The following is a 27575-nucleotide window of genomic DNA, read 5'->3' as shown; positions in this document are numbered from 1 at the left end:
AAGTTAATAAACACTTCAAAATAATAGTAATAGGAGCTCCAGGTTCGTTCCCCCTCTGCAAATCAGGTTCAAACCAGGCCCTCCTCTGCAAACCAGGTTCGAGATAGGGGGCTACCCCTTATCTAACGCAAAAAGGAGGGGCAGGGCAAGCCTTTGTTGAACCTTATGCGTGCCAGGGGCTTCGCCCTTGCCAAAAAGCCAAAGGCAACAGGGGAAACGAGGAGGGGCTCAACCCCTCCTCGTTTCCCATGTTGTTCGGCGGGGCAAGGATCGACCTGTCAGCCGAGCCCCCTCCTTCCCCCACTCCTACTTCTTACTCCTGTGATAAAAGGGAAACGAGGAGGGGCTGAGCCCCTCCTCTATGAATAGAGGCACAGGGAGGGGTCGAGCCCCTCTTCTGCGAGCAGAGGGTGCAGGGGGGGGGGGGGGGGGGCGAGCCCCTCTTCTGCGAGCAGAGGGTACGGGGGGGAGGGGCCTGCTTGACATAAGTGAAACAAGGAGGGACCAAGCCGCTCTTTTGTGAGTAGGAGGCACAGAGAGGGGCTGAGCCCCTCTTCTGCGAGCAGAGGGTGTAAGGAGGGAGGCTGCGAGCAGAGGGTGCAGGAGGGTCGATCGACATACCTGTTGAGTGTTGATGGAGGGGGAGACGGTGGCTGCCTGTGCGTACTGTCGCTAGAGTCTGGATCGTCGACGTGGGTGTAGGAGAAAGCTGCAAGGGCTGAGGGGGAGAGGCAAAATCGAGAGGGTAAGCCCCTCCCCCTGTCGATAAACCCCTTTTAGGGTTCGACTGCAAAAGAAATTTGGATCAAAACAACAACAAACAACAACAACAACTACGCCTTCATCCCAAAACAATTGGGGTCAGCGATATGAACCAAAAAAGAAATTCATTTTGGGTCTTCCACATGAATCCTTTTCCTCCAATCATTTCTATCCAACGCCATGTCCTCGGTGAGGTTCAAAGCATTTATATCCTTTCCTATCATCTCCATCCAAGTCTTCCTAGGCCTACCCCGACCTCTTTTAACTAATATATTTTCCCATTTCTCCAACCTTCTAACTGGAGCATCATTAGGCCTTCGCCGAATATGTCCAAACCACCGTAAACGATTCTCTCGCATCTTATTTTCAATGGGCGCAACACCTACCTTCTTACGTATCTCTTCGTTCTGAATCTTATCTTTTATTGTATTTCCACACATCCATCTAAGCATCCGCATCTCAGCTACACTCATTTTTTGAATATGATGTCTCTTGGCAGCCCAACATTCCGTACCATATAGTAAAGCGGGTCTAATAGTCGTCCTATAAAACTTTCCCTTCAACCGCAATGGCATTCTACGATCGCACAGCACTCCAGTAGCACTTTTCCATTTCATCCACCCAACCTTTATCCTATGATTTACATCTCCATCAATTTCTCCATACTTTTGAATGATGGATCCCAAATATTTGAAATAATCATTCACCGGTATATCTTGCTCACCAAGCTTCACTACACTCCCATCACTACTTCGTTGCTTACTAAACCGACATTCCATATATTCAGTCTTACTCTTACTCAACTTAAAACCTCTAGCTTCCAATGTCTGTCTCCATAATTCTAACTTAGCATTAACCCCAGCTCTAGACTCATCAATCAAAACAATATCATCAGCAAACAACATACACCACGGTACATTATCTTGAATTGATCTCGTAAGCTCATCCATCACTATCGCAAATAGGAAAGGGCTTAAAGCAGATCCTTGATGTAACCCAACCGTTATCGGAAAATTGGTTGTCACCCCTCCACAAGTGCGGACATTGGTTACTACTCCTTCATACATATCTTTAATTATACTAATGTACTTGAGAGAAACACCTTTCTTCATCATTGTCCACCAGAGAACGTCCCTAGGTACTCTATCGTATGCCTTCTCTAAATCAATAAAAACCATATGCAAATCTTTGTTCCTCTCTCTATATCTTTCAATAAGTTGTCTAAGAAGATGTATAACTTCCATAGTTGATCTTCCAGGCATAAAACCAAATTGATTCTCCGATATCATGACAACCTTCCTCAACCTAGACTCAATCACCCTCTCCCAAAGTTTCATAGTATGACTCATGAGTTTTATACCACGATAGTTTGTGCAATCTTGTATATCACCCTTATTCTTATATAAAGGCACCAAAGTACTCTTCCTCCACTCATTAGGCATCTTATTTGTTCGCCAAATCAAGTTAAAAAGATTTGTCAACCATTCTAAACCTTTCTCTCCCAAGCATTTCCAAGCCTCGATAGGTATACCATCTGAGCCAACTGCCCTTCTTGATTTCATTTTCTTCAAAGCCTCTGCAATTTCTTTCTTTTGAATCTTGCGCATGAAGTCACGATTTATCTCATGAAAAGGAATAGAGAAGTCTCCAAGATCTTGAGCATGACTATCATTAAATAGCTTATCAAAATAATCTTTCCATCTCTCCTTAATCTCCTCATCTTTGACTAAAACCCTTTGCGTTTCATCTTTGATACATCTAACCATACCCAAATCCTTCGATTTCCTATCTCTCATCTTTGCAAGCCTATAAATATCCTTCTCGCCTTCTTTGGTATCCAACTTGTCATAAACCTCCTTATATACCTTAGCCCTCGCGTTACGAACAACTTTTTTAGCTTCCTTCTTTGCTATCATATACTTCTCCAAATTCTCATTATCACGACTCTTACTTAGATTTCTATAACACTCTCTTTTAACCTTAATAGCTATTTTGACATCCTCGTTCCACCATGATGTATCCTTACCTAGTGGTGCACCGCCTTTAGACTCACCCAATACCTCCTTAGCTACTTTTCTCATACCACCCGCTATCTTATTCCACATTGATTCTGAATCCTCCTCGAGACACCAATCAACTTCCTTAACTACCTGCTCTACAAACATTCCTTGTTTAGCTCCTTTCAGTGCCCACCACTTAATTCTAGGATCTATCCTATGTCTATCCCTTTTGCGGCATTGTCTAATTCTAAGATCTAAAATTAAGACTCTATGTTGTGTAGCTACACTTTCTCCCGGTATAACCTTACAATCGATGCAACAACCCCTATCTCTCTTTCTAAGTAGGAAAAAATCTATCTGACTCGTATTAACCCCACTTTTAAATGTTACTAGGTGAGACTCCCTCTTCCTAAACCAAGTGTTTGCTAAGATCATATCATAGGACAAACAAAAATCTAAAATCCTTTCTCCACTTTCATTTCTTTCTCCTATACCATAGCCTCCATGGATATTCTCAAATCCATCCCTACTAATGCCTACATGTCCATTAAGGTCACCGCCGATGAAAAGCTTTTCTCCATAAGATGTCTCTTGTACTACTCCATCTAAATCTTCCCAAAATTGATGCTTAATGGAATCATCTAAACCTACTTGAGGTGCATAAACACTAATAATATTAATAATATCCGTACCTAATACTAATTTAATAAGTAAAATTCTATCACCCTTCCTACGGACCTCAACTACATTATCTATAAACTGACGACTCATAACAATCCCTACTCCATTCCTATTCCTATTTATTCCTGTATACCAAATCTTATATCCCCAAGGTTCTATCACTTTAGCTTTCTCACCTACCCATTTGGTCTCTTGAAGACATAAAATATCAATCTTTCTCCTACACATAACATCTACTAACTCTACCAACTTACCAGTTAAAGACCCTATGTTCCAAGTGGCTAACCTAATTTTATGGTCTTGGACTAACTTCTTTACCCCCACCCATCCAACAAAGTGAGGGAACCCTTGCCTATTTGACACCACACCCGGGCGCCGGTGTGACGCGTCGCTTCTGGGCGACGACCTAGCAACCCTTGCACATTTATCACTGCCTCCGGGCCTAGAGAGTACAGCGCGTCGCTCAGTAGGGAACGCCCCAACGAAATTCTCATATTGGTTCATTTTCATAGGATATGACAAAGTTTTTATGCTGGCTGTCACAGGCCTACCGCAACCCTCCTCCTTTATCCGGGCTTGGGACCGGCAGTGTATAACTACACAGGCGGAGTTAAAACATAATTTAAAACATAATTTAAAAATCGAAATGGACATTTTTGGACTCGGTCAAAGTTGACCGAGTCCAAAATGTGGACGGACTTGGCCTCGACTCGTTGACCGAGTTCGACTCGTCGTTGACCGAGTTTGAGCCAAGTCCGAAGTCGCACCCGAGTCCGCACCCGTGTCAGGGCGTGTCGACTCAGGTGCGACACCTCCGTAGCCGAGTCTGTGTGACATAGCTTCTTAGAGATATAGATGTTGTTTTAATATCAAAACATTGCATTGTGAGAATTAAAAACTAATTCACATAGCTAAGAATCTAGAGTTTCATGAGCATGCTAAGCATATTGTGATAAATTGTCATTGTGTGTGCTTGTAGTATCTTGAGAGGACCATTCAGATGCTTATTGTAATGCCCCAAAATCCAGGACTTATAACGTTTTATGAAAAATTTGAAAGCTTCGCAATTGGTCATTTTTCAGAGTTTTAAAAATAGCAGTTCAGCGGAAAATGGTATTTGAAATAGCAAGTCAATGAACCTTAGACGCATTACAACGCAAACTTTCCTTCACAAACATATTTGGAACTTCGTACATTTAAGAAACCAAATAGATTATGAAAATGCAAATTTTTTAATAGTTTAAGACTTATACAAAGGAGAGATTTTTAAGAAAACCTTTATGCAAATTTACTTAAATGTCCTCAAGAGCAAAACGTCAGGGAAAGAGTCTCATCTTGATCTCATCATGTCATCACCTATCTCGTAAACCTAAACATCACCTGTACCCATAAAATGGATCAGTTTCATGAAAAACTAGTAGGTGCACAAGCAAGACAATAAAGAAAAAAATTAAACAATGCATATTATTTAAGTGATTTTAACAAGTAATAAGCTAACATGACAACAAGTAAACTATCTCTAGCATGATTAGTTGACTTATTTCGACAAATAAGCTACCTTTATAATGAGCAATAGATTATGCAAATGGACAATTGAGTATGCAACCCCGTAAGTGTTTTCAATGTAAGCAATTAATTATGAAATCAAGTGAGCCATTAACTATAACAAGGTAAGAGTTCATTCATCACAAGATATACGCAGTTTCACGACAAGTAGGTACATTAATCATAAGACGTAAGCAATTCGTAAATCTCAAGCGGTACGCAATTGCATCATAAGCAGTTCTATTAATCACAAGATGTAAGCGGCTTATAAGACAAGCAATTACATTAATCATAAGTTGTAAACAGTTCGTAGATTACGAGTTGTAAACAATTGCACAAGTAGTTCTATTAATCATAAGAGACTCGAGTCAACAAGTGTTGTGAACATGATATTTATTGTTTCGATATTAGTTGGCCTTGCGGGTACGCACAAGGCACAACACGTAGAAACAACTGAGACTAATCCGGGGGTTTATTATGCCATGTATTTTAGATACCCCGAGTAGCTAGCTGAGTCCGCTCCTAAGGGGACGGCCAGTGACAGAGAGACAATTTCCCAAAGGCATTTGTAAACAACAGATTCATCCTACTTCTGCAGAAGTCTATGGGATCTACCACCTAGGATAATTTTTGGTAGTCTCGTCCCCTAACTTCGATGACTGGGGACACCAAGTCATTTGCCCGAGGAGTGGTTGTTAACAACCTGTCCATCGGAGTTTTGTACTAATCCATCATCTCCCTTAATGAACACAACGGGTCGAATGAGTGCATCGGGTGTTATTTAACTAAAGACCCATTCTATATGCTCTGATCTTTCAACCCACTCGAGCATCTTGCCTGTGAAGGCGAACATCATCATTATGTGATTTCAACAATGTGCCATTGCACGTTTTGAGGTTACCACATACCTTTCATCCTACTCATCGTAGTACAAGCATATCGTACCTGTCTAAAAGTACAACCACGATGAGAGGGGTCAACTTACTTGTGAGGGTGAAAACATTACCATTATGTGGTTTCAATCACGTGCCATTGCACGTTCGAGGTAATCATAGACCTCTCATCTTACTCATCGTAGTATACAACGTACCTGTATAAAAGTACAACCACGATGAGAGGGGTATGAATTTCTCAAAGAAAATCCCCACAACAATAACTCGCAAAGGAGTGATGCAACAAGATCTCCACGGATCTTTCATCCAAAGATAATGCAGCATCAGCATGACACGCATGCCTTGCGATACCAGTAATGGTGCAAGGTTTCTCAGCAGAAACCTCGCCCAAACCCATGCCCACAAATGGGGTTATCCATGTATCGGAACACAACAAAAGTAGCAAAAACACTATTCTCAAATACGTTGATGAGGAAGACTTGGCTGATATTTCGAAATCAAAAGACTGTAAGACTTTACTTTGCAAAATTGTTTATTTGGAAAACTTGACTCACGAAAAGAAATCTTTTACTTAAGAATTTTAGTGCCCACGCGCAAACCTACATCTTTTAAAAAAGAGCATACTTAGAATATGTTGAACCAAACATCTTATTCTGAACATGATTTATCTTTCAAACCATGAGTACAACATTGTGCAACTCGTACGAGGCAAGATCGCCACGGATCTCTCATTCGTCTATCGCAGTATCCGTATGCTATGCATACCTCGCAATACTGGTTTCGATAAACAGGATAAGGGCTTTTCACAGGAATCACCCCAAAACACAAGTTCGTGTCCTTGATCGGGATTATCCGAGTTGTATCAGATACACGAATCGAAGTTGTACCATACCTCTCCCAAATACATTGATTTGGGAGATCTAGCCGCTATCTCGCAAAAGACTTTCAAAATCTGCTTTGCAAAACTATGCATTTCGAAAATGAGTGCGCTTAAAAATCATCTTTTTTGAAGAACTGATGTGCATAAGTGTGTCATGTTTTTTAAAACAAATGAACGAAACGAAATACGCTCAAAGCTGCACTTAAGTGCAAGTCAGCAAAAAGCGAGCTCATGCACAATATAGTGTGACGGTAAGGTGAAATCGATCCCCAAAGTTCAAGACTATGTGTTGAGCGCAAAACTTCGCAAGCAGTGCATGAGATACCAACCGTACCTCTGCTAAATAATCATGCAAGCAAGTAAATATGCAATGCAGTGCACGAGGTATGAAATCGTACCTCGGCTAAACAGATGCGTAAGCAAAGCCTGTGCTTAAAGCGCGACGACAACAGAAATGTAAATGCTAAAAGGAAAGCTTGGGCACATAAAGCGCGGTGGCAACAGAAAGCAGTAAAGACAGAAATGTAAATGCGAAAAGAATAGCCTGAGCACATAAAGCGCGACGGCAACAAAAAACAGTAAAAGACAAGAAAGTAAATGCAAAAAGAAAAGCCTAGGCACATTAAGCACGACAACGATAAAAAGCAATAAAGATAGGAAAGTAAAAAGACAAGGATCGCAAAACCACGTCCTTGAGTTAAATGCATACATATATAGATATACGTATACATATATATTGTCCTTAGTCCTTTCTTTTCTCATTTTAGGTTTTAATTGCTTAATTTAAGTTCGTCGATTGTCTTTTGCGCAACTTTCTCCTACCTTGGAAAGTCGCGGTGCTGCATAAGTCTTCGAGCGCAAGTAAAAGCGTGAGAATCATTCTTAAAATAAAAAAAAAAAGAGAAGAAGGGGGTTGAGACCCTAAATAGGGCGGGGCTGCATCCCTGCCCGCCACACAACGAAAGGAAGAAGGAAAGGGGAAGGGGGCACAACCCCTGCCCACTGTCCGGTCTGAAAAGGATGCAGGGCAGGGGAACATGCCCCTGCCCGCCGACCTATTGAGAGGGAAAGAGGGGTAGGAGCGCGGCTCTTGCCCGTCGGCCTGATCGAAAAGGGGAGGGGATAGCAACACCCCTCCCTTGCAGATGAAAGGTGAAGGAGGAAGGGGCTTTGTCCCAGCCTGTCAGAAAACAGGAGGAGGCAGGGGCTTCGCCCCTGCCTGTCACAAGTCGGGAGGAGGCGGCAGGGGCGTCACCCCTGCCTGTCGACCGGAAAGAAGACGGTGGCAGGGGCATCGCCTCTGCCGGCTGGTCTGAAAAGAAGGGAAGGGAAGGGGGTTGTGCCCCTTCCCGCACCCTGGTGGTTAACAAGGAAGGGGTGCATCCCCTTCCCCGACAACTGAGAGCAGAGGGAGCAGGAAGGGCTCGACCCCGCCCCTGCAATCAGAGGAAACAGGGAGGGGATTCGGCCCCTTCCCTACACACAAAGGGAGCAGGGAGGGCACGACCCCTCCCCTGCAATCAGAGGAAACAGGGAGGGGGATCGGCCCCTCCCCTACACATAGAGGGAGTAGGGAGGGGGGCTCGACCCCCTTCCTTGCCGACCCAACAAGAGAGAGAGAGAGAGAGGGGGGGGGGGGGGAGGACGGAGACAACCTCCCCCCTGCCGCGCACAACGGGCGAATAGAAGAAGACAACAGAGAGGGGGGAGAGGTCACCTGATAGGGATGGATGCGCAGGGGTTCTCCGGCGAGGGTCGTCGGCGAGTGCATGGGGGAGAGGCAAGGTGGCAGCCAACGGGTTTGTTTGCATCGGTCCCGGCTAACAGAAGAAGAGGATGAAGAAGAGGGAGCGCGGACGGGGGTTGTCGATCAGGGTTGGTCGGAAGGGAGGAGAGGGGAGGCTCGGATAGGCTGCCGACGGTGGGTGGCCGAAAAAAGAAGCACGAGGGGGAGCGGGTGAATGAGGAGAGAGAAAGGGCAGGGGAGGGTTTTGCATAATGCAAACCCTCCCCTGCGTGCTTTAATAAGCACGGGGGGTATCGGGTACCCGGCTCGGGTCCGGGTCCGACCCTTTTTTCGTGGGTTTTACACTTATAGTTGTTTTTGTACATCAGATAGCTAAGTTGTTCACCAAAGCACAACCAAGCGAACAATTTAATGCTCTTGTTTCCAAACTCACCATGTTACCCGTCCAAGCATCTTGAGTTTGAGGTGAATGTGAAAATATTAGCCAAAAGCTTAGTTTGGTTATGTTTACGGAGTATTTCATGTTCATTAATAACTTTTGACTATATTCTTGATCTTCATTAGTACAATAATATGTCTGCTCCACACCTTGTTCAGTTCAGTTATGTGATAGGGCTTATACCATTTGGATATGACCAATGTTCTGTCCATATATTCTAAGATGGTATTTTTTTCCTAGGCATTACTGTATGCATCAACATCAGAGCTTTATAGTGCTAACTGATATAGACATCAGCAAGGTGCCATCTAATGTATATTATGAATAATGAGAAATTACATTTAGGTCTACCTAGAGTTACTAAAACACCATATTAGAGATGAGAAGCAAGCTTCCTAGGAAGCACGTTTCATAGATGTCTCGCTTCCAAAACATGTTGGAAATCATGCTTTCCCATTCTTCCACTTTTTTCCTGTTCTTCCCATGTCTTCGCTTCTGTGGTTTTCTTGCACTCCCCATAAATTGAGAACCATGATTCCTAGGTTTGGGGATCTTAATTCCTAGACTAAAACATCAGCTTTCACGAATAAAACCTTAGAGCATGTTTTAGAAAAAGAATAATAGTAGACTGTAGTCTTAGCAAAAAGAGATAAAGCTATTACAGGGAGAAATCAATTTATTATTTTACATTCATTCCCTTTCTTTCCCTCTTCTTCTTTGGGCATCCAACAAGTTTGAGTTCATTTGTATGTAAAACTCTAACAATGTCATGAATGTTAATGTTTCACTTATTGTAACAACTATATATTTTAAGATTCACAATACATTCATGCAAAGAAAAAATGGAACACAACATCAGAGGGATCTTTTGTCATTTAAAAACCAAAAGCTAATATTTTATAATACTATAGTTGCATGTAATATTTGTCTCTAAGTTTTAACGTTTTAAGATTATATTTTTTTTAATTTCATATCTCAATAAAAACATAGATCATATATTCATTTAGTTAAAAAAACTTGGTGTATATTTTTTCCTGTTCGATTCCAATTTTACTTTAATTTGACTTCTGTTTCGCTTTTAATTCTGTTCATATTTGGTTTTTCATTTCATTCTTGTTTCACTTCCACTTTCAGATTGTTTCTTTTTTCACTTTCGGTCTAACTCCTATTTTGCTTCCAAATTTGATCTTGCTTCCCCCTTATATATTTCAAAAATGTGTTTCTTCTTGCTTCTGCTTCCTAGTCTAACAACCTAGGGTCTTCCTGGTTATCCTTATCTTTGAGTTTCTATTGTTTGTTTGTATCATGTTACTTTGTTTTATTTATTTCATTCCACTATGCTTTTTTATGCAGTTGTATAGTCTTGCATGAAATGAGGATGGCCATTGCTACTGTGATCCTAAAGGCTTATTGTCTCTTGCGATGCTACCTTGTAAAATTTCAACTGTGCAGTGTCAATGATATTGGTTACAGTTCTTTCTCTTTCCATTCTTCTTGATATTATGAATGTAGGTTCATCCACTAGCACATGCTGGTTCTCTAGACTTTCTCAAAGTGCTTCCCACCTTTTGATTTCCTACAAACATCGCTTCCTGTTCAACTTGTTCTGTACAAAATCTTTGTGAAATTGAAAAAGATACTAGACATGAACAAATTGTCGATCTAGCAGGCTATGTAGAGTTACGGTAATTTCTAGAGAGAGCTCAAAGTGGCTAAAAGAATTGCTCTTGGGGTATGTTATGCAGGAAATGTTTAAAGATTGGACATTTGTTTTGGTGAGTACTGAACTTTATGGTGAAATTTTGAGCTGGTATTTTCCCTTGGGTTGACACAACCTTATATCGAATAAGTTGAATCTTCAGGTGACTGCTTGCAGAGATGGCTATGTGCACCTTTTTCATGCTGTACTTGGTTTTACTTGGTCATTACGATGGGTAATGTGGTTGAATATGCTATCTAGCCTATCTTTCATCTAAGGACTAGTTTCATTGAAAAGCATCATGCACCCTTTATACCAGAATCTCTTAGAGAGGAGAAAATGGTTATCACTCACTGTAGGTCTGTGTTTTCCTTAGACTGACTCCTATTTCGTTTTCAGCTTGTTTGGTTAGTGTAATTATATGGTATTTCATGTAATCTTGTTTTGACTTGGTTGTTAGATCATTTAAGCCTCTTTCTTGTGCTCCCCTCTAATTTATGTGGCCTAGTTCTTTTGTTTTGGTCTCATGTGAGGTGAGACATTTTGAACCCTATAATCTCACGTATCTCTCTCTGTCTCCCCCTAGAATTGAATTTCTGCTAATCATGGGTTATGGCCTTGTCAGTGAGTGATTTATCTTCTGCTGCTTCTTTGCTACATATCCTGACATCTCTCCCTTGTTGGACTATGATCTAGGTGTTTGTAGGCCATTGTGACAAGGCCAGCTGGCTGTATATGGGACAGTGAATCTGTTAAATTTTCTTATTATTGATGCAAGTAGGAAAGAGCTTAGGGAACTGCTGTGTTAGAGAAGGCATTATATGATGTTGACTTAATACAAATTTCCGAACAATTGTGTTCGCCACTGATATTGTATCTAAACAGCTCCTTGTGGCTTTCTTGGTTATCATTAATTTAAGGGAAAGTTCAACTAAGATGGTGTTTATGAGCCTTGTTCTTGTAAAAGATTGCTTATTGTGCATGTATGTAGATTAAGGAACCTATTTCTTTGAAGGCCAGTTCTCAAAAAAATTTATCCATGAAAGTTTAACCTTTATTTTTTATTTTTATACTTTTATCTGCATGCGTCTATTTTGTCCACTTGGTATATAGGGCAGCTTATATGCTAGCTTTTCTGGCAATGTTGATAAAAGACCGGTGGACTTAGCACCATCACAAAAGGACATTGCTTCCATTACCAATATGTGCCCTTGTGACTGGAAACTGGCAGTAGCATGCTTGTTTACATGGATATCTTTCATGTCAATAGATAGGTCAATTTTAGTCTTGGTTCAACCATTAAAAAACTCATCCCTTTTGACTAGCAGGCATTGAATTGAGTCGTAGATGGACAAGATGTTATGATTATGTTTGAGGCTTTCTTTCCTTAAACTGTGCAGGTTCCCTTTTGCAGTTCACTAAAGCTTATTCTCTGATCCTGTTGTCTCTTAAAGATAAGATGCTGGTTCCGTGTCTAATCCAAAAAGTTCATTTTTTTGTGGTTTTTCTTGGTCATGGGTACATCTCTCAAATTATTAACAATTTTTTTCCCTCCCCAGGACATATTTGGTCTGTTTAGGGCTGCTTGCAAATAATTTCGGTCTTAGATGCATTATGTGGCTCATTTGTCTGTCAGGCATATAATAAAGTTTTAAATTTTTTCTCTGTGCTTACGATGCCTACATATGTTGTGGCGCACCACCTTGTTGGTCATTGATATCTTTTTCTATTGATGTAGCTGAGATTATGCTGAATCCCTCCTCTTTTATGGATCAGATAATCAACCTAGTAGATAGCATACGGAGCGTTTGCAGCAACTATTGATGTTGGGAGTGGTTGAAGGTTTTTATTGCTCATTCTGGTTTTGAGAAGATGGATTCATTGTCCAGGCTGTTGATTGAATTTGAACCTAACTCTCTAGCTATGCTGTTGAAGGACCTGCCTTCATAAATTGAATTGGAAGTGAATAGCATAGCATCTTTGTTGCATCCGTAATGCATTGGATCTCCATATTTTGGCAAGTGTACCTCACCTCAGTTAATCGAATTTATGGTCTGGTCTATGGTTGAATATTTGCATTTCACAGAGCTACTAGCATGGCGCTGGCGTAAAGAACTCATTGATGTTTGAAATAAGAGGGGCTTGTTCAAACCTTTAGTTGATTTTTCGTTCTCTGATAGACATGGTAAAAGGAGACGGAAATAATTTGATTCAAGTTGATCTTATCTGATTAGTTTGACTTGGGCCATCTTGAGTTGGGGGGCGGGGCTTTCAGTTTCAGGTCAATTTGTTAGGTCTGAGGTTTATTTTCATTTCAAGTTCAAATTAAGCTTATCTGAGTAATTTGACTTGGCCCATTTTGAGTGGAGTGGTTCTAATTTTAGTTCATTTCGTGAGCTCTGAGTTTTATATTCATTTCAAGTATTGACCTAACTGTAATTATTGGGTGTAAATGGATTTTTAAAATTAGGCCGCTTAGAGTGATATAAAGCTTTTTTTTGTTGCTAAGGGCTATAGTTAGGAAGAGTGGATTTACTATTTTGAAACATTTAGTCCGGTTGTCAAGACTGGTCTGTCCTTACTATTGCATTTTTCCTATAATGGTTTATTTGTCAGTGTGATATTCATAACGCATTTCTACATGTTATTATGTCTGAATAGATATACATGACACAATCATAGGGCTTTGTGGACCCTCGATGTTCTTGCCATGTGTGTAAGTTGCATAATGCCCTCTATGGCCCCTAGAACTTGGTTTCAGTGGATAAGTTTTTTTTTTTTGAGCTCTTGGGTTGTTTGTTCTTCACAAGGATTGCCTCCTTGTTTATATTCCCATTTACTTGGATAATATTATTATTATTATTGGCAGCTCTATCAATTATTTAACTCATATCATTGACATGTTGGTGATAAGTTTGCTCTCAAAGATTTGGGATCCCTTACATTATTTCTTGGGTATTGAATCTACAGTTGCATTTGATGGTCTTTACTTGTCTCAACAAAAATACATGTTGAATTTAGTAGAACGTACACACGACTGGTGCTAAACCAGCCACCACGCCCATGGCCACCTCCACCAAGTTATCTATTCATGATGGTGATCCATTAGCCCATCCAACTCAATATCTCGCCTTGATCAGTCAAGACTTAGCCTTTGCAATCAACAAGGTGTTTTAGTGCATGCATCAACCGACTACTGTACATTGGACGACAATCAAGAGGATTATTCGTTATATAAATCTTACACCCAATTACGGCCTTCTTCCCAATGGCAACAACTTCAACATCTTTGTCTTCTCTGATGTAGATTGGGCTGATAATGTCTATCACCAGAAATCAACAAGAGGCTTCACAGTTTTCCTTGGTTGCTCCCTCATCTCATGGTCTGCTCATAAATAATACAATGTGGCTTGCTCCATCATCTAAGAAGAATATCAATCTCTATCCAACACTGCCATTGAGGTTCTCTGACTCACAAATTTGTTGAAAGATCTTCACATTTTCAACTTTATTCCACCAACCCTTTGGTGTGATAACATTTGTGCTTCATACCCCTTCACCAATCTGGTTTTCTACAACCACACTAAACACATTGGTATTGATGTTCATTTTATTCGGAACCATGTGGCCAAATGTCATCTTCACGTGAAGTACATCTCCCCTGCTGATTAGCGGGTCGTTCTCATGACCAAACCTCTGTCATCCACCCAGCTCATCAGTCTTCGGGACAAGTTCAACACCCTCCCTAGGCCGTTGAGATTGAGGGGGCTGTTAAGAGTCGTCAAATCCATACCTGATCCATTCAGTGGATGCCAGCTCAGATAAGACTCAAGATAAGAATGAAGAAGACGTCAAGAGGAATAAGACTCCTACAGCTAAGAGGAAAGCAATCTCGCAAGATTGTGATGAGGCAAATGTTACCATCCTGTCCAAGACTTACAGATATTGAAATATCTTCAAAGTTGGATTGTGATAAGAAAGGGAAGTAGATCCTATGATCAAGGAGATCGTTAAGGATTCTAATCCCCAAAATATGTAACACTATGTTTTATAAGTGAACCTCTCATGCGGAAAGAGATAGAGAGAGAAACCTTCATTGCCGTGGATGTAAACCTTCCCTGGGTAGAACCACATTACATTTGCATCTTTTTTTTGTGTGTGTGGGTGATTAAATGATATAGCTTTTAAATATCAAAGCAGCAGGAATTCACTAAATTTAACAAGGACGGTTACATAATCAAAAGCCAACATGCTGAAAGTTCATTGTAATTGGCCCCATATGATTAGCTTTTGTACTAGCCGTACAACTCGGAGGAATGTTATTTAACTCAAAATTATATCTTTGGAATCAAGGCCTTTTGCAAAATAACCCTTTCTTTTGCCTAGTTTTTTTGAAAAAGCATTTTGGAGAGAAAAACCCACTTTATGAAAAATGTTTAGCCCATATTGATCTTTGAAAAACTCTTTGAGTTTAAATTGTGGAGAGTTGGCTTAGAGGGCAAGGCCCTCAAGGGGCATTGGATCTTGGGATTGTTAAATAAACTTTAAACCTTGGACTTGGATTTGGATTCAACCCGAATCGGTCTTGGTTTAACTTAGACAAATCCTTTTATCATTCGTTTTGAATATTTTTGTATCTTATAAAATGCTCTCTTAAAAGGTTTATTCTAAAACATTTTGGTGATTGACTAAGACAAGTAAAGGTCTTTTGCGACCTTTCTGCCTAACCTTTGGCTAGCCTCAATGTGTCTAAGCATGTTGGAATGGTTAGTGATACATGGTGCTCATGAAGAGACATTAGCGGTGCGTGAATCACACGATGGGAAGTTAATGGCACATGTAGCCTTTTGGATAATGATGAGTGCATGTTATCATAATGGGTGCAAGTTTCCGTAATGGATGCGAGTTACATAGTTTGCCCATAATGCGTAGAGGTATCAATGGGTCGGGTTTGGTTCAAACTCAGGTGGAGCAAGGCTTGGACCAGATTTTTGGGTATGGTATCGGGTCCGGACCCAGGTCTACTATAAGAGAAACCATACTCGGACCCGATAAGAACTACATGAACTAGACCCGGACCCGGTAAAATAATATAAGAGAAACCATACTCAGACCCAATAAAATAAAAAATTTAAGCATTTTTACAATGAAAAATTGAGTCTTAATCGAAACTCGGGTCGAGCTCAGCTCTGGTATAAAATTTCACAAACTATACCTAGGTCCATGTATTAATCGGACCTTCAGGTCCAAACCGAGGTCTTAATCAGGTCTTCTTATTTGTCATGATACCCAAGCCTTATAGGGTTTGGTCCTTGAGGCTTTGTATTGACTCTATCGGATGTTGAATCAAGTAATAATTAAGAACAAATATCAACTACCAAGGATCGAGGACCTGTTTGAACAACTGAAGTAGGCCAAAGTGTTTTCTAAGATTGATCTTAGGTACGACCATCATCAGTTGTGAATCAAGGTGAACCATGTATCGATGACTACTTTTCGGACTAGAGATAGCCACTACGAGTTTCTAGTGATGCCATTTGGATTAATTAATGCCCCAATTGTTTTTATGGATTTGACGAACAAAGTATTCAAAAACTTCTTGGATCAATTTATAATCGTATTTATCGACGATATTTTAGTATACTCTGAGGATGAGGAGCAACATAAGATTCATTTACAGATTGTTTTAGAGACACTGAGAGAGCATAAGCTATATGCTAAGTTTTCAAAGTATATATTTTTGCTCGATCATATTGGATTCTTAGGTCTTGTCATATCAAGTAAAGGTGTTGAGGTAGATCCAACCAAAGTAGATGCAGTATTAGCATGAGAGCCACCCAAGAGTATAAAACCAGGCCATATCGGCGGGCTAATTATCTAGTTTCTATAAAAGCATAAAACAAGTGTCACGGGCCAATTTCCTTCAATGGGCCAGCGCTGCGCGACAGTCCTTCCTCACCGCCGCAAGCCTACTTGTCAGCTCGCTTGCCGATCGCGGAAGCTTGTAATCAGAGTGCAAGAGAGCAAGAGAGAATAGAGGGAGAGAAATTGCAATCACAACGAGGGTGAACAAAAGAAAGCTCAACGAATTTACTTCATTTGCAATTTTGCTCGCAGACTATTACAATTCAAGTATACGGGTTGCCCCTTCGGGGTATTGATTCACCTGAACCGGGCAGCTTACATCAGACTCAACAAAAGCAAAACAGACTCTAAGCGCAACTGTACAATGTAAGTCGCAAGGGAACATGCTCCCCCCTTCAAATCATGCGCCATATGTTTCATGGTAAGCTCTGACTTCAGTCGGGTAGCGGTTGTTCATTCGAAATGCAGGCTCCCATATTGGTTCCGTTGTTTCCTCCCACTGCACCAAGTATTTCTTCACCTCCCCTAAGTAGTTAACCTTGTGGCGAAGGATCTGACTGAGGCGCTTTTCGGCCCGTTGTGCTGTCGGGGCCCTCTGCATGATGGGAGCGCGCTGTGGCACACTGCATTCTGGGTCTCCATCATCTGGATGGAACTGCTTGAGGTTGCACACGTGAAACACCGGGTGCACCTTGAAGTCTGGGGGCAACTCTAGCTTGTATGTCAGCTTGCCCACCTTCTTTATGATGGTGAAGGGTCCTTCATACTTTCTGAGCAGTCTGCAGTGTCGTCTGCGGAAGATGCCTGTACGACCAGGATATAGCTTCACCAACACTAGGTCCCTAACTTGGAACCCTGTGGGCCGATGATGCTTGTCCGCCCACTTCTTCATTCTCTTTGCCGCCTTGTGTAAGAATGTCTTCGCTAACTCATTCTGCTTGTGTCAGTCGCGAACAAATTGATAGGCGAAGGATGGCCTTCCCTTTTCTTGTGCAGCAAGAGTGTGCGGGGTCAGTGGCTGCTGCCCCGTGGCTATCTTAAACGGGTTGTGGCCTGAAGAGTCACTCTTCTGTAGATTGTAACAAAACTATACCACATCAAGGAGCTTCACTCAATTTTTCTGATTGGCACTAGCAAAGTGCCTAAGGTACTGCTCAAGTATCCCGTTGATGCACTTTGTCTGCCCATCTGTCTGCGGATGGAAACTTGTTGAAAATAGCAAATCAAAGCCAACTAGCCGAAATACTTCACGCCAGAACTTGCCCATGAAGCGAGCATCGCGATCACTCACAATGTTCTTTGGTATGCCCCAGTGCTTCACCACATGCTTTACGAACAACTCTGCACTCTTCTCTGCAGGGCACTCCTTGGAAGCTGGGATGAAGGTGGCATACTTTGAGAAATGATCCACCACAACCAAAATAGAACTGAGGCCCTCTACAATTGACAGACTAACAATAAAGTCCATGGAGATGCTATCCCAAGGACGTTTTGAAATTGGTAGAGGCTCAAGGAGACCGACAGCCTTCTGGTTTGTCCTCTTATCCCTCTGGCAGATGAGGCATGTCCGCACATACCCCTCAACGACATCTCTCATCTGTGGCCAATAGTAGCCGCGCTCAAGAAGTGCTAAGGTCCGCTCCTGACCAGGATGGTCGGCCCATAGTGTATCATGGCACTCCTTAAGTAGTTCTCGGCGAAGGCTTCCCTACCGCGACACGAAGATGCATCCCCCTTTTGTTACGAGGAGGCCATCCTGTAGCCAAAATCACCGAGTCTTCCTTGCCTATGCCAGAGAAACAAGGTGTTCTGCAGTCGGATCCTGCTGCGTACCTTCGCGGATGCGGCTCAATAATGCACCCTCCAAGTGCACTTCAGAAGGCTCCGCGCGCGCAGCTGCCAGGTCAACTCTACAGCTCAGGGCATCTGCCACAACATTGGTCTTTCCAACCTTGTACTCTAAGGCAAAGTCGAACTCAGCCAAAAACATCTGCCATCGAGCTTGTTTAGGCGTCAACTTCTTCTGCGTCTGAAAATAGCTCGTGGCCACATTGTCCGTCTTGACGACGAACTCAGCACCCAAGAGGTAGTGCCGCCAGGTTCTGAGGCAATACACAATGTCTGTCATCTCACGTTCATGCACTGTGTACCGCCTCTCTGCTTCTTTCAGCTTGCGGCTCTCATATGCGATCGGATGACCATCTTGCATAATAACTCCGCCAATGGCATAGTCTGAGGCATCCGTGTGGACTTCAAAGAGTCTCGAATGATCAGGCAGTCGCAGCACTGGCTCCCTCACTAAGGCTTTCTTCAAGCCATCGAAGGCATCTTGGCACGCTCCTATCCAGAGCCATACATGATTCTTCTTTAACAAATCTGTGAAGGGCGCAACAATGAGGGAATAGCCTGCGATGAAACGCCAATAATAGTTTGCCAAACCGAGGAATGACTGCAATTCTGGCACTTTGCTTGGCGGAACCCATTCCTAGATGACCCTTATCTTCTGCTCATCCATACGCAACACACCATGCCCCAGAACGTGGCCAAGGAAGCTGATCTCCTCCTATCCAAAGAGACACTTCTCTTGTTTGACACAGAGATCATTCTCCTTCAGCACCTGAAACACTGTTCGCAAGTGCCCGACATGTTCCTCCATGTTGCTGCTGTAGATCACGATATCATCCAGGTAGACTACCACAAACTTGTCTAAGTAAGGGTAGAAGATCTGGTTCATTAAAGTCGTGAACGTTGCTGGAGCATTTGTCAACCCGAATGACATTACTAGAAATTCGTAAGCACCATAGTGGGTGACGCAAGTTGTCTTCGGCTCATCACCTTCAGCAATCCTCACCTGCCAGTAACCCGATCGTAGATCTAGCTTGGAAAAGATACGAGCACTGCCTAGCTGATCGAACAAGTCCGCTATTAGTGACAATGGGTATTTGTTCTTCACCGTGACCTTGTTCAAAGCACGGTAATCCACACATAACCGTTTGGAGCCATCATGTTTCATCTGAAAAAGGACTGGGGCACCAAATGGGGCTTTTGATGGACGAACAATGTCTGCGTCCAACATCTCGTCTAGCTGCCTACGCAGCTCCTTCAACTCAGCTGACCTCATACGATATGGAACCATTGCGGGAGGCTTTGCTCCCGAGGTCAACTCAATCTTGTGGTCGACCTCACGTCTTAGTGGAAGACGCTTCGGCAATTTCAGAGGCATCACCCCCCGAAACTCCTCCAATAGCGGGGTTAGGGTCGGCGGCTCTGCTGCTTCTACCTTCCCTTCTTCTGCACGCACTGCAACTAAGAATGTTTGTTCCCCATGCTTGACACCCTTCTTCAGCTGCATTGTCAATAACACCAAAGACTTGCCTTTCTGCATAAGGTACTACATTGTGTGGGACAGGTCTGACCCCATGATCGTCAATGTGGCTTCACAGAAACTCCATACCCAAAATCACCTTGAAATCATCCAGGGGCACCATAGAGAAGTTAACTTTGCTGATCCAACTCCCCACTTGAGTAGCCACATCTCTTGCTTCGCCAAGGATGGGCTTGGCCTCAAAGTTTACTGTCTTGATGGTCCTCTGCTTTGGCCCAGGCTTCAAGCCCAACTGTTCTGCCTCTTCCCGCGAGACAAAGTTGTGTGTGGCCCCGGAGTATATCATTGTTGAAGTAGACTTTCTATTCATAATGACTTCCAAGTACATAAGTTTCTTACTAACCTGCATGTTCTTAGCTGCGTAACTTCTAGCCGCGTTAATTGATCGCATGGCCCTCATCCTTGGTTGCATCGCTTTAGTGTCACTGCATTCAGTATCGCTGCATTCTTTCTGTGCAACATTGGCTTGCCCGTAGTCATTTACGAGGCGTTGTGGGCACTGTCTGACAATATGTCTATCGCCATAGAACCAACATGTCACAACCACACCCTTGTTGCTGTTGTTATGCTTTATGAAGTTCTGTTTCTTTTCGGATTGATGGCGTGTCGACGCCTCACCTTTATCATTGCACTGCTCATCCTTCTTGCCTCCGTGGTCAGGCTTCTTCCCAACTTTGGTTGATGGGGTGAAAGGCTTGCGCTGAGTGTCAACTAAGCGCTCGACCGCCACATATGCATCTTCCAAAATACAGATGTTGCTCCTTTCCACTTCAGACTGTGCCCATGGTTGAAGTTCCGCAATGAACCAGTTGAGCATATCATCTTCTGGCATGTTAGGTATCTCCAACATAAGCTTCTGGAACGTTCTAACATAGTCTTGCAATGAACCAGAGTGTTTGAGCTCACGAACCATCCGGTACGCCTGCCTTTATGCATTTCTTGGCATGAAATAGTTGCACAACTCCATTTTAAAGTCGTCAAAGGTGTCTATCATACATTGACCCATCTCCATGCCGCTGCGCTTTCGCCTCCACCAAGCGATAGCATCTCCATCAAGTAAGGTCGTTGCAACCTTAATCCTCAGATCTTCAAGGATCACATTTTGGATATCCAAGTAGTCTTCTACTTGGAACAAGAAGTTCTCAATAGCCTTGTTGTCACGAGAACCATTGAATTTCGCGGGTCTTGGCACATCAATCCTTGATGGCCTCTCACCATTCCCGCCATTTAGGGCCACCGTCCGCTGCAACGTACGGTTCTTCAACTGAAGCTCCCCTACTTCAGTCTGCAAGTCGGTCACTGTAGTCGTCAACGAAGTGACCTGCCCCATTAGTAGGTTTACCTACTCTTGCAGGTTTGCCACCACATCATTCAGTCCACTGAATGATTCACATGCGCGTGAAATCGCTTCCTCATGCGAAGTCACATCTTCCACCAGCTTGTTAACAGTTGCAGCCAACTCTTCTTGGCCTCGAGGTGAACCCATCTCCTCAGCTTCGACAACTGCCTTGCCTTTGGTGTTACGCAAGTTTTGATAAGGCGCCACGATGTCTTGCTCACAAATCGCAGCCTGTCGGCGTGTCTGTCGACACCGACTCCGGAGTTTCTTCCCCAACACGAGAACGAGCTCTGATACCACTTGTCACGGGTCTATTTCCTTCAATGGGCCAGCGTGGCGCGATGGTCCTTCCTCACCGCCGCAAGCCTACTTGTCAGCTCGCTTGCCGATCACGAAAGCTTGTAATCAGAGTGCAAGAGAGCAAGAGAAAATAGAGGGAGAGAAATTGCAATCACAAGAAGCAATCACAATGAGGGTGAACAAAAGAAAGCTCAACGCATTTACTTTATTCACAATTTTGCCCGCAGGCTATTACAGTTCAAGTATACGGGGTGCCCCTTCGGGGTATTGATTCACCTGAACCGGGCAACTTACATCAGACTCAACAAAAACAAAATAGACTCTAAGCGCAACTGTACAATGTAAGTCGTAAGGGAACAACAACAATACTAAGATTAAGAAGAGGCAGCTGCTTTTTCATTTATAGTTTTATTTTATTTTTGTCCATAATTTACGTGAAAACAAAAACAAGGATGCAAGTATTAAGAGAGAGCACAAAGTGGGAATTGGATACGGTTAAAGCACATGAGAAACGAAAAGAAGAAACAAAGAAGTAATACAAAACTGGAGCAAAAGCAAATAGGAAACAACATGAAAACAATATAAAATCTTTTTTTTCAAAGGACATGAAAAAAATGGGGGTCACAGCCAGCTGTCTAGTCGGTCATCCAACATGACATGGGCCTGGGTTTGTGCTCCGACATGCCGTAAGCCCAACGTGTTTGTGCTCTATAAGTGCCCCCATCGGGTGGGGGTGAAAATGGACCAGACTTCCCATCTGAATTCCAGATGCAGATTCTTAAAGCAAGATCCAAAAGAGTAACAGAGTCGGATTTACCATTCTGAATCTCTGATTATTTTCAAATTCAGATCATCAATTTATTTGGATCTATGTTCAGATAATTAAGATCTGATTCGATCTTTTTGCACGTTGTATGTGTAAACCTTTGATTCCGGAACTTCTTTTATGGGATCCACTATATCATACGCGCTTTGGGTCTGGCTTCAGCTCTATATTATACAAAATCTGGACTCAGATTTGGGTCAGACAAGATCCGGCCAGTAATCGATCTGTTTGCAGAGCTGTTTTGGGGGACGTCTCACTTTCGGAGACTTCAAAAGCCCGTGCACGTGTTGATGTAAGAAAGCTAACTGAAGTATGCTAGGAGGAGTATCTAAATTAACTAGGAGGTAAACTAGCAAAGCAATGCACCTGACAGTAATTTACTACGGGTACCATCAACTAAAAGTAACTAATTATTACGCTCTCCACGCTGTGTTGGGCCTCGACCGACTCCTTTATACTAAATGAGCTTGCAAGCCGATCACGAACGAGTTCGTAACTAGGGTTGACTCATGAGTTGCTCGGTTTATTTACCAGCCCTACCCACAGGATCAAATGTAGGACGGTTCCCATCATTTTGTCAGATGAGAAGATCCATATTCAAACATGCATGCCTTCACGAAGATTCGTGTTCAGATCCCAAACTTCTAGCTTCAATTTTGTCACGAATAGAGAGTGTCACGGGCTGGGAAGTGAAGGCCCCCGTGACGTAGCTTCGGGCAATCACACACACCGAAGGCAGGCCTTTTAAGCGCACAAGCAACGCACAACACACGCGCACGAGCGGAAGCAAGAGTACGCGTATGCACAAGCACAAAGAGAGAGAGAGAGATGCAAAAAGCTTCTTTATAGATACTTGAAAGCAAAGTACATCAAGAGGGGAAGAGAGGGTCCGAATACACGGGGTTATTAGGTCGTAAGGCCTTGTGGGGCACTCTAGAGTGCCAAAGAGGTATATACATCAGAGCAAAAAGGTGAAAAACATGGCGGTCCGGAACACGCTCTCCCGCCTAAGTTGGCATCGTCCTCGACGCCAATTGTTCATGGTAGCCTTCTACAAGCTGTCGATGCTGAAACATGTTGTTGGCTTTCTCTCAGGTGGCTTCACATTCTGGCAATCCTTTCCACTGCACTAAGTACTTTTTGACTTCCCCTAGATAGTTGTTGGAATGGTTGAGGATGATATCTGGATCTCTGCCTGGTACACTAACTGTTGAAGGAGCTCGCTGCGGGATTGGAGCACGTTGAGGCATGCTCTGTTGAGGATCTCCTTCATCTTCGTGGAATGACTTCAGGTTACATATATGGAATATCGGGTGCACTTGAAAGTTTGTGGCAAGTCCAGCCGGTAAGCCAAGTTTTCCACATGTTTGATAATGGTGAAGGGGCCATCATACTTGCGAATAAGGCCTCGGTGGTGGCCCCGAAAGATAGTTGTGCGGTCAGGAAAGATCTTGGCCAACACTTTGTCTCCAACTCGAAATTCTGCTGGGCGACGCTTCTCATCTGCCCATTTCTTCATGCGCTTAGTTGCCTTGTTTAGATATGCCTTTGCCAACTCTGTCTGATCTTGCCCGTTCCTGACAAACTGGTATGCATAAGGTGCTTTTCCACGTCCTCGCGCAGCATGGAAGTGCAGAGTCTGCGGCTGTTGTCCAGTTGCGACTTCAAATGGACTATGGCCGAATGACTCGCTCTTTTGAAGGTTGTAGCAGAATTGAGCCGCATCAAGTAAATCAACCCAATCCCTTTGGTTAGCACTGACAAAGTGCCGCAGGTATTCCTCCAGCATACCGTTTATTTTCTCTGTCTGTCCGTCAGTTTGGGGGTGGAAACTTGTGCTGAAATGCAAGTTCGTCCCCATTAAGCGAAACACTTCTCGCCAAAACTTGCCAGTGAAGCGTGCATCACGATCACTGACGATGCTCTCTGAAATTCTCCAATGCTTAATTACGTTTCACACGAATAACTTTGCAGTATCAGCGGTTGAGCAGGTGGCAGGGGCAGGCACGAAGATAGCATACTTCGAGAACCTATCCACAACCACATAAATCGAACTGCAACCTTGTGCTTTCGGCAATCTTACAATGAAGTCCATGGTTATGCACTCCCACGGGCGACTAGGCACAGGTAGGGGCTCCAGTAGTCCACCGGGTCTCTGATTGATGGACTTGTCTTGTTGGCAAATCAAGCAAGTCCGCACATAGGCATCTACGTCATCGCGCATCTGCGGCCAGTAGAATGCACGTTCCAACAATGCCAAGGTCCTCTGTTGTCCTGAGTGACCCGCCCAAGTAGTATCATGGCACTCGTGCATCAAGCGCCTCCTCAAGGTATTTTGTCGCGGAATATATAGACGATCGCCCACAGCGCGGAGCAAACCATCCTCTAGCCAGAATCTCCACGTCTTTCCTTCCTTCACCAATGCAATCAATTGTTGAGCCATTGGGTCACTTTTCGAAGCTTCTCGCACTTGTTCAAGAAGATCGCTTGTCGGTTGGCTCACACTGCCCTCCCAAGCGAGCAAAGCTGCAAGTTCCGCCTTTCGACTCAAGGCGTCGGCCACAACATTGGTCCTGCCTGGCTTATACTCGAGGACCATATCGAATTCTGCCAAGAAATCCTGCCAACGTGCTTGCCTTGGACTCAGCTTCTTCTGAGTTTGAAAGTAGCTTGTCGCAACATTGTCAGTGCGCACAACGAATTATGATCCCAAGAGGTAGTGTCTCCATGTGCGGAGACAATGCACGACCGCCAACATCTCGCGCTCGTGCACCGTGTATCGACGTTTAGCGTCGTTCAACTTCCTGCTTTCAAATGCGATGGGATGTCCTTCTTGGAGCAACACCCCACCAATAGCAAAGTCAGACGCATCAGTCTGCACTTCAAAGGGTTGCCGACAGTCAGGCAACTTCAACACTGGCTCCTCTGTCAAGGCATGTTTTAACCCATCAAAAGCCTTTTGGCAGGCATCAGACCATAGCCATGGTCTGTCTTTCTTCAATAGATCAGTGAGCGCAGCCGCAATCTGTGAGTATCCCTTGATGAAGCGTCGGTAATAATTTGCAAGCCCCAAGAAAGAGCGCAATTTAGGAACCTTAGAGGGCGGCTCCCATGCTTGAATAACTTCAATCTTCTTGTGGTCCATTTTAAGAGTACCTCCTCCAACAATATGCCCCAGAAAATGGACTTCCTTCTGGCCGAATAGGCACTTCTCTCGCTTGACATACAATTCGTGGTCCTTCAAAGTCTGAAACACAATCTGAATGTGCTGAACATGCTGCTCCATCAAGTCGCTATACACCACTATGTCATCCAAATACACGACGACAAACTTGTCGAGGTGCGGGTAGAAGATCTTATTCATTAGGGTTGAAAAGGTAGCGGGCGCGTTTGTCAAGCCAAAGGGCATGACAAGGAATTCGAACGCCCCATAACGCGTTACACAAGTAGTCTTTGCCTCATCCCCTTCTGCAACTCTCATTTGCCAATAGCCCGATCTCAAATCCAACTTAGAGAAGACCTTTGCCTTTCTAAGTTGATCGAACAAGTCTGCGATCAAAGGAAGTGGGTACTTGTTCTTCACCGTCATTTTGTTCAGTGCCCTATAGTCGACGCACAACCGCTTCGACCCATCGTGCTTTGCTTGAAATAGCACGGGCGCTCCAAAGGGAGCTTTGGATGGCTGGATGATTCCTGCTTCGAGCATACCATCCAATTGTCTGCGTAATTCCTGCAGCTCAGGAATTGCCATGCGATAAGGAGCCATTGCGGGTGGTCGTGCACCCGGTATTAATTCAATCTGATGATCTACCTCACCCCTCGGAGGTAGCTTCTTCGGTATCTCGACGGGCATAACATCACCGAACTTCTTCAATACTGGCGCTAAGGCCTCTGGGACATCCGCGACTTTTTCTACCTTATCTGTAGCACGGATTGTGACAAGAAAAGTCTCGTCACCACTTTTCATGCCTCTCTTCAACTGGAGCGCAGACACCAAACGCTCACAAGGCTTCCCTGTCATCGCAGTAACCATGCAGGGCTGACTCTCACTCTCAAAGCTGACAACGTTGAGGTGGGGCATCGGCACTACCTTGTTGCTTCTCAAGAATTTCATCCCGAGGATGACTTTAAAATCATCCATGGGTGTGACTGATAATGCGTTCCTTCCTGACCAGTTGTGGATTCGCACTGGTACATCCCGAGCGACACCGTAGATGGCTTTAGCCTCTGAATTAACCGCTTTCATGCGGCTCTCTTTTTTCTCCCACTGTAATCCCAACCGTTCTGCTTCTTCATGCGAGATGAATTTGTGCGTGGCACCTGTGTCTACCAATGCCTTGGTGAGTCTTCCGTTGAGCAAAAGTTCCAAATACATCAATTCTTTGCATACTGTTGGTTCCACACTGGTTGTGACCTTTACTGCATTCATCATCTGCATTGCGCTAACTGTTGGCGCTACTGCAGGTTGATCCTCTTCCTCACCCTGAACAGCATTCGCAACTCGAGGTGCACAGTTATCTCCATTCTCTTGACCGCGGTTTCTATTGGGACATGTATCCTGCCAATGATCCCCATGGCAGATGCGATAGTCACGGCGACAATAATTACCACCTTGAAAGTTATTCCAATTCTGATTATTATTTTGGCCATCTTGCCGGCCATGATTCTGCTGGTTTCCCCGACCAGCATTTTGTCCTTGATCGTTCCTTCGATTGTTCCTTCGATTGTCCCTTCAATTGTTGCGATCATTTCCCTGTTGTCTGCCTTGAAATGCAGGGTCATTCCTATCCAGCTCGGCAAGTTTCTCTGCAACCGCAAGCGCCTCAACCAGTGTTGCGGGGTCATGCCGAATGAGTTCTTGGTTTGCCCATCCTTGCAACCCGTTGCCAAAGTAAAACAACCGATCCTCATCATCCATTCTCTCCACTTCCAACATTATCGAAGAGAATACCTTGACATAGTCATGTACTGATCCTGTCTGTTTCAATGCCAATAACCTTTTGCGAGCCATTTTCTCTTGATTTTTAGGTAGAAAGTAGTCTCGTATTTCTTTCTGGAGGTCTTCCCATGAGACTATAGCAACCAATCCCCGTCGAACATCACCTAAGCGACGTCTCCACCAAAGGGTCTCTTCATCCGTAAAGTACATTGTTGCGGTGCGCAGCCTATCTGCGTCCTCCTCTATCCTCGCAACTTCTAGAAATTGGTCCATCT

The 27575-nt window shown here is 43.6% G+C and overlaps 1 protein-coding gene across 1 annotated transcript in view; it reads right to left on the bottom strand.

Annotated features, from left to right (window-relative positions):
* The window catches only part of LOC149838983 (BTB/POZ domain-containing protein At3g05675-like), an 88554-nt gene that overhangs the window by 8699 nt on the left and 52280 nt on the right, over positions 1–27575 (bottom strand). The window lies entirely within an intron of this gene.

The sequence above is a fragment of the Nuphar pumila genome, chromosome 5 (assembly GCF_984573655.1).
Source record: "Nuphar pumila chromosome 5, dmNupPumi1.hap1.1, whole genome shotgun sequence".
NCBI lineage: Eukaryota > Viridiplantae > Streptophyta > Magnoliopsida > Nymphaeales > Nymphaeaceae > Nuphar > Nuphar pumila.
Note: the sequence above shows the minus strand (reverse complement) of the source record. Positions and strands in the feature narration are given on the sequence as shown.